This window comes from Gracilinanus agilis, chromosome 1, assembly GCF_016433145.1.
Source record: "Gracilinanus agilis isolate LMUSP501 chromosome 1, AgileGrace, whole genome shotgun sequence".
NCBI classification, from domain to species: Eukaryota; Metazoa; Chordata; class Mammalia; order Didelphimorphia; family Didelphidae; genus Gracilinanus; species Gracilinanus agilis.
Window position 1 is genome coordinate 723,212,421 of NC_058130.1, and position 9,965 is coordinate 723,222,385.

Below are 9,965 nucleotides of genomic sequence, written 5' to 3' on the forward strand. Positions count from 1 at the left end.
GTGCACCAGTTCTATTTCACAATATGCAGAATAAAAATACAATTATTAAGAAAATATCTGAGTTACCACTCAGTAGAAATGTCATAAAAGACTGAATAATGAGACTGATACAACATCAATTAAAAAGAGACACAAGTAATTATAAATATTTTTCGATCTCTCTTAATAAAACTACTGATGTCACATAACATGCTCAGTTGGCCATTACTGTTCGACATTCTGATGGTCTCACAATGAGAGTAGAGTTGAAATAGTTAGTTTCAGGACCAACAAGTACATCAGGAAGCAAAAAATTTAAGGTTGTCATATAAACATTCCATGACCTAAGCATTGATATATCTAAAGTTGTGTCAGGCACAACAGATGGAGCACCAAATATGGTGGGGGAAAAAAGTCAGATTTATCAAATTGTTTATGGAAGCTATTGGACATCCAATTGTGCCTTTTTATTGTATTATCCATCAGGAGGCTTTTTGTGTTAATGCAGGATTCACCAATTTAATGTCAGTTGTTTCAAAAAACAGTTAATTTAATAGCTGCTTTCCCCCTTCACAAGCGAGAATTTTCCACACTTTTACTGGAGGTTGATTTCACCTACAGCAGACTGCTGATGTACAATAATGTAAGATGGCTGAGCCGAAGCAAAGTTCTTGAATGCTTTGTGGAGTGCTTTGAAGAAATTAAGGTATTTCTTGAGGATAAGGATCTAGAAAACTATCCTCAGCTCAATGATAATAAGTGGGTCAACACCCTGATGTTTTTTACAAATCTCTCTGTTCATATTAATAAACTGAATTTAAAGTTACAAGGTTTTGGCCAAAGTATTGATATTATGTTTGGATACCTAAAAGCTTTTGAAAGTAAACTTAAAATTTTCAAGCGAGATGTAGAAACTAAAACTTATAAGTATCTTCCTCAAGTAACAAAATATTTTGTGAAGGCCAGTGCAGCTGTACAAAATGAAATGGAACCCTTGTATATAAAGTACCAGCATGTTTTAGACACATTACTTGACCAGTTCAGTGATAGATTTAATCAATTTAGAAGCCTAAAACAGATCATGAAAATAGTTAAGTATCCTGAAATAGTAGTCTACAATAGTTTGGAATTAAATGGTTTCCAATGGATGCAAATTGATAATTTGGAGATGCAACTTGCAGAATTTCAAGAAAGCATCTGGGCTCAGGCGTTTGTCAACTTGAGGTCAAAGCTTTAGAATCTGGAAAGGTGCCTCTTGGAGAAGCAAGAGGATTGCCACTATGAAGAGAAAATTTGGAGTGCCTGGAACCTATTACCAAGTACTTTTAGTACACCTGAAAAATACAGCAATGGCTTTACTCATAATTTTTCCTTCTACATACTTTTGTGAGACCTTATTCTCAGCATTAAATAATATCAAAACCAATAAAAGAAACAGATTGACAGATGAAGTTAGTAGTGCTTTCTTGGGTTTGAAGTATACAAAATACCAACCTTCAATTGAAGATTTAGTGGCTAAATGAATTTTCATTAGCCAATGAAATTCAGCAACAAAAAGGTCACAAATAGGCAGGTTAAAGAATTCCCCCTCCCCCTCACATATTATTATCATGGCACCTGTTTTATGTAGAGATGGAAGCATGGAATCCCTGCAAAATACAGGGACAGCCTCACCTAGAATTCCAGGGGACCCCCCCTGGAGAACTTTGGGCGAGGGGGCAGTTGAGAAGGGTTGAGACAGTTGTTTTGTGGGGGTTCAGGTGAGCAGACTCACTGCTTACTGCTCCAGACTTGGGGGTTCACCTGAGTGGCCATTGTGGCAAAGCCATCATGGTTTTTTCTCAGGAGTTAGCCTGTTTATTAGGATTAATCCTTACCAATATCAATATAACAATTATTTAGTGATTTAGTGATTAGATATATTCACTATTAGAGAGCCAGTTTAGTTAAGTGCCCTTCACCCCCTCCTGTGGAGCGGAAGGGCAGCTTTAATCTAACATATCAGGGTCACCTTTTCCTTATCCAAAATCCTAATTACCCTCTAGCTTTTCTTTTACTTCTTAATATAAGCTTTACCTACAATATCTGTGCCTGGGAATTATTTGGGAATACTCACTGCTCAAGTCTGGTCATCTAACTTGAATTCTGTCAGCTGCCAAGTTTTAAGAAGATCATCTATCTCAGTCCTTCAACATTTAGATAACCAGCTTTTACTTATTCCTCTATCAGACCTGTGAGGAATATAAGTTAAAGAAAAGAGGAACATCATTAGAGTTCAGCCTCAACCGAAACTTACCAAAAGTACCTCAGTCAGTGTTAGGGACCAAGACTTTAAGAAAAGATAGTCACTCTTCTAAGAATAGATATCATTCACTCTTCTAAGATAAGATATTGATCATAGGCCCAGCCATGCTTGGAGACAGTAAAACGCCACCAGAGATTTTCTATGCTCCCTTTCCGCGTTCCTTTCCCCCTTAGTATCGGCCGACCCCCTTCTGCCCTCAGCGTATATATTCTTGTCATAGATCTACAATAAACGAGCCTTGCTTCCACCAAAACAACTCTGTCTGTCTTGCGCGCAAGGTCTCCCCTATGGGTAATTAGGTTGCCGTTTCCCTGGACCCCTCGGTTGTGTCCAGCTGGACCCGGACAAGTCAGTCTCCATTTTTCCAACTGAAACCTCAACTGCTTGGGGGAGGGGTTTGAGAGCCAGGAGTGTCTTACCCCCTCCCTTCTCACTGAAGCCTGTCAATCTGTGTCTGTGTCTTGAAGGTTACTGGCCCTGGCATAATTATCTGCTTCTCCAAAATATCTGTTATTTTATCAATATAACACATCCCACACAAGTTAAATAATATCAAAACTAATAAAAGAAACTGACTGACAGATGAACAAAGAAGTCACTAAGCAGATAAGTTAAATAATTAGTTTTGGTTTTATGAAATACAGTTATATATTAAATTATACATTTTTGTTATTTAACTATGAATATCATGAAATTATGGTGTTTTTTCTCAAAGTGACATGCCCGAGTTATGCTAGGTTTTTTGGTGAATTTTGACACACCAAGCTCAAAAAGTTGCCCATCACTGCCAAAGAATGTCAGGTCCATCTGAACCCTGATTTTCTCATCTAGTGTTTGCTGTAATCCCAAACTTGATCTCATTTGTACGTTCAGTAAAAATGCCATCTATACATTTATCAGAGGTAGGAATAAAAATATTAAATAGAGGGAGCCAAAAGGCAGCATCCCCTGAAGACATCACTGGAATATGAGTTCACAGAGAGAGGGTGCTGGGAACAGCTATTGAGTGGCCTCTGTTCTGGAGGCTCCCTAAGCAAACAAGGTGAGATTGCTTATCCTGCCCTCCAGGGCTGCTTTGTGTGTTTTGTTCCTGGCCCTAGGGCTGAGAAGTCAGAAACCTTTCTCCCTAATTGTCCTTAGCTATTCAGATTCATTCTGAACTCTAATCTGTTTTTGCCACTGTTAGAGTTGATTTTTATGGAGTTATTTTTGGTTGTTTGTGGGGGTCTTAGGAGTTTGAGAAAGCTTCAAACCTTACCACAATGCATCTCTCACACCTGCACATTCTTAAAGATATTTATGCTGTTCTTACTACAGCATCACAAACACAATTACCATTGCTCCCCCAAACCTGCATGCTCTATCTACACCAACGCTCATGCTGCATCTTTTGTAAATAATATTCTTCTCAATAAATCCAAAACTAAAATTAATGAACAAAATTATTTTCAAAGATGAAGTATATAGAGTTGTAATAGACTGATGGATCATTCAAATGGAATTTCAGGCATATAAATTCTGATCCCTATACTTGTACAAGTGAATTATACAATGTTGAGTAAACATTTTCATTTCTCAAATCTCCAGAGAACTCATCTGTGTGATGGGCAAGTATAGTCAGGCTCCTCAGTTCCTTTCATGGGTTGGAAGCTAAATGACTGCAATTCTATTCTTGGTTTATAACCTGGGTGATGCTGCAGGAAAGGTTCACCTTCCTTAATGTTTAAATGTTACCAAGAAAACTAGAGATCAAATCCTGCCATAGGAACTTGTTAGGTACGTGATCTTGGACAGACCACTTAACTTTTCTTTCCCAGTATCTCCTTGTATAAAATGGGGGGGCTGGGGGGGTAATAATTGCACCTGCCTTTTAGGTTTGTTGTGAGGATCAAAAGAAATACATAAGAAAGGCACTTTTAAAACCTCAAAGTGCTTAATAAATATTAGTTGTTATTACCAATATTTTATTAATATTTTATTACTATTACTATTATTATTATGGTTCATAAAGACATAGAATATGTCAAGTTCAATGTCACTCACTTGTGGGAGCTTGTAGAGTTCAAATAAAATCCCTGACTAGATAGAATGCTGATATGACTCCTCCAGATAACTTATCCTGCTCTCTGCAGTTGTAGTTAGGAATGAGCTGACTACACCCAGAAAGCTCTCCAAGGGAGCTCTCCAATGTTCTCTCATCTCTGTGATAGGTGTCTTAGAGGTGGAAACCCAGGGAAATGTTGAAAAACAGATTCGAATCATTGTTAATCTTCTGTACAACAAACACCACATCCAGACTCTTCAGGCAATTTTTGTGCAGCCACCTAGGAGGGAGACGGTAAATGTGGAATTGGGGTAAATCAAGGATCACTAAGCACTCATCTTGGAAGGCACTGGAAGCTGACCCCATGGAACTCTGAGAGACATCCATTTGGGAGGGGCCAACAGCAAGAGGAATTTTTCAACTGTCACTTCACTTCATCTTCTCTCCTGATCAGAGGAGGAGCTGGGGGGTTGATACTTTGGATGGGAGGTTCTGGTTGTTTGTCGGGTGAATCCTGAGAGAATTTGGCTTTCCTGTACTTGTATGAGAGACTAATCAGGGAGACCACTAATATGAACAAAGACACTGAAAAGTCATTCTCCAATTTGGCCAGAGAGGCCAAACTTCTGTGGGGAGGAGCAGCTTTGAATGAGGGGGGACCCTTTCCCTGATCCTGCTTGAACCCACTGATCCTGTGACTTCCCTATGATATACTAGATAGAAATATTTGATAGAAGACACTGAAGTCCAGAGCCACTCTCTAGGGAGAGAAGATATAGTTGATAGAGTAGTTCATCCTTTTCCTCCTTCTAAATCTTTTTCCTCTGTTCCCTGAGTTTGATTTATCCATTAAAAAATCCCTGATAGTTGATACTTATAAGTCTGGAATAGTTACACTGGAGGGAGGAGGTGACTGATCTTGTGGCAGGGGAGGAAGACCATTTACCGGACTCCATCTTGAGGGGTAAAGCTGTTTGTGTTTAGGAGGTAGGAGAGGCTTGTCTCAACAGAGCTGGCTCTGAGGATGGGATCCCATTCATTAGGGTCACAATTGAACCCCAAAATCTTCCTTCAACATCTCCATTATGGCTTTGCTAGTTTGGGAAGCTCACTGAGTTTATTCCCTCATAGGTCTTCCCTGGGGTGGGGTGAGTAAATAGCTGATTGGGCCCATTGAAAGCTAACAAGGTGGGAGTCCAGATACCCACCCATTTACCATCAATACTCGCCCACATACAGAGGGACATGTAATATTAACAAAGCCTTCAAAAAGAATGCTTTTCAGAAGTAAGAATTCTTCAGTGGATTGAGAGTCAGGCCTATAGACGGGAGGTCCTAGGTTCAAATCTGGCCTCAGACACTTCCCAGCTATGTGACCCTGGGCAAGTCACTTGACCCCCAATGGCCCACCCTTACCAATCTTCCACCTATGAGACAATACACAGAAGTTAAGGGTTTAAACAAAAAAAAGAAGTAAGAATTCTTTAGCCATGTAAGTCAAAACAAAGATTTCAGCAGTTGTTCAACTCATTTAATTTCTACTAGTCTCTCCTATATACCTTGTTCCTATACTCTTCTCTTCCTGTTATTCCTGAGAGGTTGAGGACTATTTGCCTTAAGTTCTTATATGGCTATGCCTGCCTGAGTCACTCTTTGGAGAATCATCTTGCACAATGCATTCTCCCAGAAATAAGGTTCCCAGAGTCCCAGAGCCTTTAGCTTTGTGTGGTTTTTAAGCACTTGACTTTGTTTGGTGGTATGAAGAGTGAATCAAACTTTCTTTGTCCATCAATCAGCAACTTTTAAGTTAATCAAAAACTTAAGTACCCCTACTTAGTACATTACCAGTCACTAAGTATAAGAGTTTGGGGCAGCTGGGTGGCTCAGTGGATTGAGAGCCAGACCTAGAGACTGGAGGTCCTAGGTTCAAGTCCTGCCTCGGACACTACCAGCTGTGTGACCTTGGGCAAGTCACTTGACCCCTATTGCCCACCCTTACCACTCCTGGGCCAAGGACGGTCCCTAGCCCGGATGAAAAAGGAGGAGGGTTGGGCGTGGGGCTAGCAACCCCACCCTGTAAAAACTACATCTGCTAAAGAAACTGCAACCTAAAGTAGGGGCAGCTGGGTAGCTCAGTGGATTGAGAGCCAGGCCTAGAGATGAAAGGTCCTAGGTTCAAATCCGGGCTCAGACACTTCCCAGCTGGGTGACCCTGAGCGACTGTGTGACCCATTGCCTACTGGTTGTGGCCCTATGCTCCTAGAATGGAGTCCCAGGATAAAAAAAAAAAAAAAAAGTATAAGAGTTCACAAGTTACTCCTTAGAGTGGGTGACAACTCCAGAGCCCAGTGCCCCACCCCTGGGCAGCGCTAGGTAAATTGAAAGACTATGATTGGTTCCTGTAAAATGGGGAAGGGACAGAAAGTGACATGGGAAAAGGACTATAAAAAAGTCCTGAACTTCCTGTCCATGGGGACTTCTTTGAACTTCTTCTCCTTTGAACTTCTTCTTGGAGTTCATCTTTGGAGACTCTGTGTGGGTGACCTGGACTGAAGGAAGAGACTCTTTCCCTGGATCCTGCATCAGCTTGCTGGGTGAATAGCTGGCCTTCCTTTCCTGGCTTTTGAAGAGATTGGTTCCAGAGATTCCTGCATTGGCTTTGGGGGAGGCTGTACAGGCTGAAGACACTGCCAGGACTTCTGGCTGAGGATTACTGGGAAAATCCATGTGGAGACAGAGTCTTGGGGAAGTTCTGCTGGGGCTGAGCCTGGCTTCTCAGGAGAAGGGCTGGTAGCTTATTGGAATCTGACTCTTAATCTACATTTTTCCACTTCCACTCTTTCCACCTCTTTGTAAATAAAGCTACTAAAAGTCATTTTGACTTAAGCTGTAATATTTTTAAATTGTGGACCACAATATTATTTTAGAACTGTCATATATTCACATATAAAACCTAAATTGAAATTCCTATAGTGATGTATGGCAGCCGAAATTGAGCGCTATCTCTTTCCTGATTAAAGATAAGGTTTTTCTGACTACTTTAATAGTTCTGTGTTATTTCCAAGTTAACAAAAGAAAAATCAGAGGTAGCAATCATCATCTCAGACAAAGCAAAAATGAAAATAGATCTATTTGAAAGATACAAAGGAGAAAATTATATCTTGATAAAAGGCACCATAGACAACAAAAAAATATCAATGCTAAACCAATATACACCAAATGGCATAGCATCCAAATGCTTAAAGGAGAATTTAAATGGGTTACAGGAAGAAAGATATACTATAACTTTACTGGTGGGAGACCTCAAATTTTTCCTTTCAGAACTAAAAAAAAACTATATAAAACTAATTTTTAAAATGTAGGAGTCACAATTGACCATATACACATGAGAGAAATGAAATTATCACACCAGATATAGCCAAAGAGAGAATTCAGTAAAAAACAAGATACTGCAAAAGCATTTTTCTTGTGACAATACCAGAAAACCTCACAAGTTAACAAGTCCAAACCTTCTACCTATAAGAAAGAATTGGGGGCCAATCCAAATTCCTAAAAGTCCATCCTTTGCAGTACTGGCTTTATAAATAATTGACCTTCTACCACTTCTAAAAGTGTTTACATAAGCAAGGAGATAAGATTCTTACCTAGAGAGAAAGCTTCCCAAACCTCTCTGGGTTCCTCCTATTCAGTATATCAAATATCCTTAACGGCAATAGGATATCGCAAATTAGAAACTTCCACAGATGGTCAATATCTTCCAGAGTCAAAGGCGCCTTCCCATACCCCCTAGATTTGCTATTAATTATCTTCCTTCTCCCCATCCTCCTTATCCCCAGTCACATAGTCATAAGTTTATGAGTTTTACCTGTAATAAAGATTTGGGCAAACTTACGTTTAATCCAGATTTTGTATCTTGAAAGTATTCCTTTGTAGTAGCTTCCCCTTGCCTGTCACTAATCCACATCCATTATGTATCAATATGTAATGATTTTCCTAATAAATACCTCAAGCTAGAGCATGAACTCTAATGCTTTGCTCAAACATTCCTCTGATTCCCTGCTTCATTCTTTCATGCCAAGTTGCCCTCCCAGTCAAAGAACTCTGCTTAGCTTGACTGTGCAAGCCACAGCAACAAACCAGAAAGAAGTTAAGGTGGTGTATAGAATTTCGAAAAAGTAACATTTGGCAGATCTCTGGAGAAATGTAAATGTGAATAGAAAGGAATTTACCTTCTCAACAATTCATGGCATATACACAAAAATTGATAATATGTTAGGGCATAAAATGCTTACAACCAGATTCAGAAAAGTCAAAATATTAAATGCATCCTTTTCAGACCATAGTGCAAAAAACTTACATTCCATAAAGGGCTACAGAAATAAAGATTAAAAATTAGTTAGATTTCCAGTTAAGATGGTGGCAGAGTAAGGAGTAGCTGCTCGATCTCTCCTAACCGAAGCATACAGGACTCCTCTAGGGGATATAAAAACGAATCCAGACGAACAAGGGGACCTCACAACAGGGCACAGGATTGAAGGTACATGGAATCGGGGCATTTCCACGCTATAAAGGGATGAAACAGCTCTCACTGAAACGCGAGAGGAATAAGCCCCTCCCCCAACCCCCACACCACGCACAGTGCCAAGGCCAATGCACAAGAGTAAAAGCAGGATTGGGGCACCCAGTAAGTCACTGGCAGCTCCAGGGCTTGTACCTGAGAGCAGCAAGACTTAGGACCCCAAGTGGCTAAAGAATGCGCACGAACTTTCCTGAGTGTCTGCGTGGGTGAAGGCAAAGCCCTAGGTGTGGACAAAGATCTCGAGCGCAGACCTGGACCTTGAGTGGGGACCCTGTGCAGATGGGAGCACGGCTGTGGAAGCAGCACCCTGAGACTGCTGAAGGAGCCTCGGGCCAAGGGGCAGACCAGGGACAACTAGGAGGCTCTACCCCAAGGACAAGGAGACCTGAGCCCTCCTCAGGAGCCTAGAAAGAGCAGACACACCCGGAGTGTGAAGACAAAGCTGAGAAGGGGTGGGGCTAACAATGGCAAGTTGAGAACCCCAGAAGAAAAAGATTATCAAAAAAAACTCTGGAACACTCGACAACTTTTACACAGAAAAAATCCAGACAACAGAGGAGGACAAACAAGTATCCAAACCTTCCCAAAACAAAGAAAACTGGTCACAAGCTATGGAAGAGTTCAAAAATGAGATGTTGAGGAAGATGGAAGAGATCTGGCAAGAAAATAACCGTTTAAAAGGCAGAATTTTGCAATTGGAAAGTGAGGCTCAGAAATCAAATGAACTAATAAGCAAACTGAACACCAGAAATGACCAGATTGAAAAGGAAAACCAAAAGATCATAGCTGAAAACCAGTGCCTTAAGGCTAGAATTGAGCAATTAGAAGCCAATGATCTCTCAAGACAACAAGAACAAATAAAACAAAGTCAAAAGACTGATAAAATAGAAGGAAACATGAAATACCTCAATGAAAAAGCAACAGACCAAGAAAACCAATCTAGAAGAGACAATTTGAGAAGCATTGGTCTTCGAGAAAAAGCAGAAATTAATAAAAACTTGGACTCCATACTTAAAGAAATTATTCAGCAAAATTGCCCTGAAGTTCTACAACAAGAG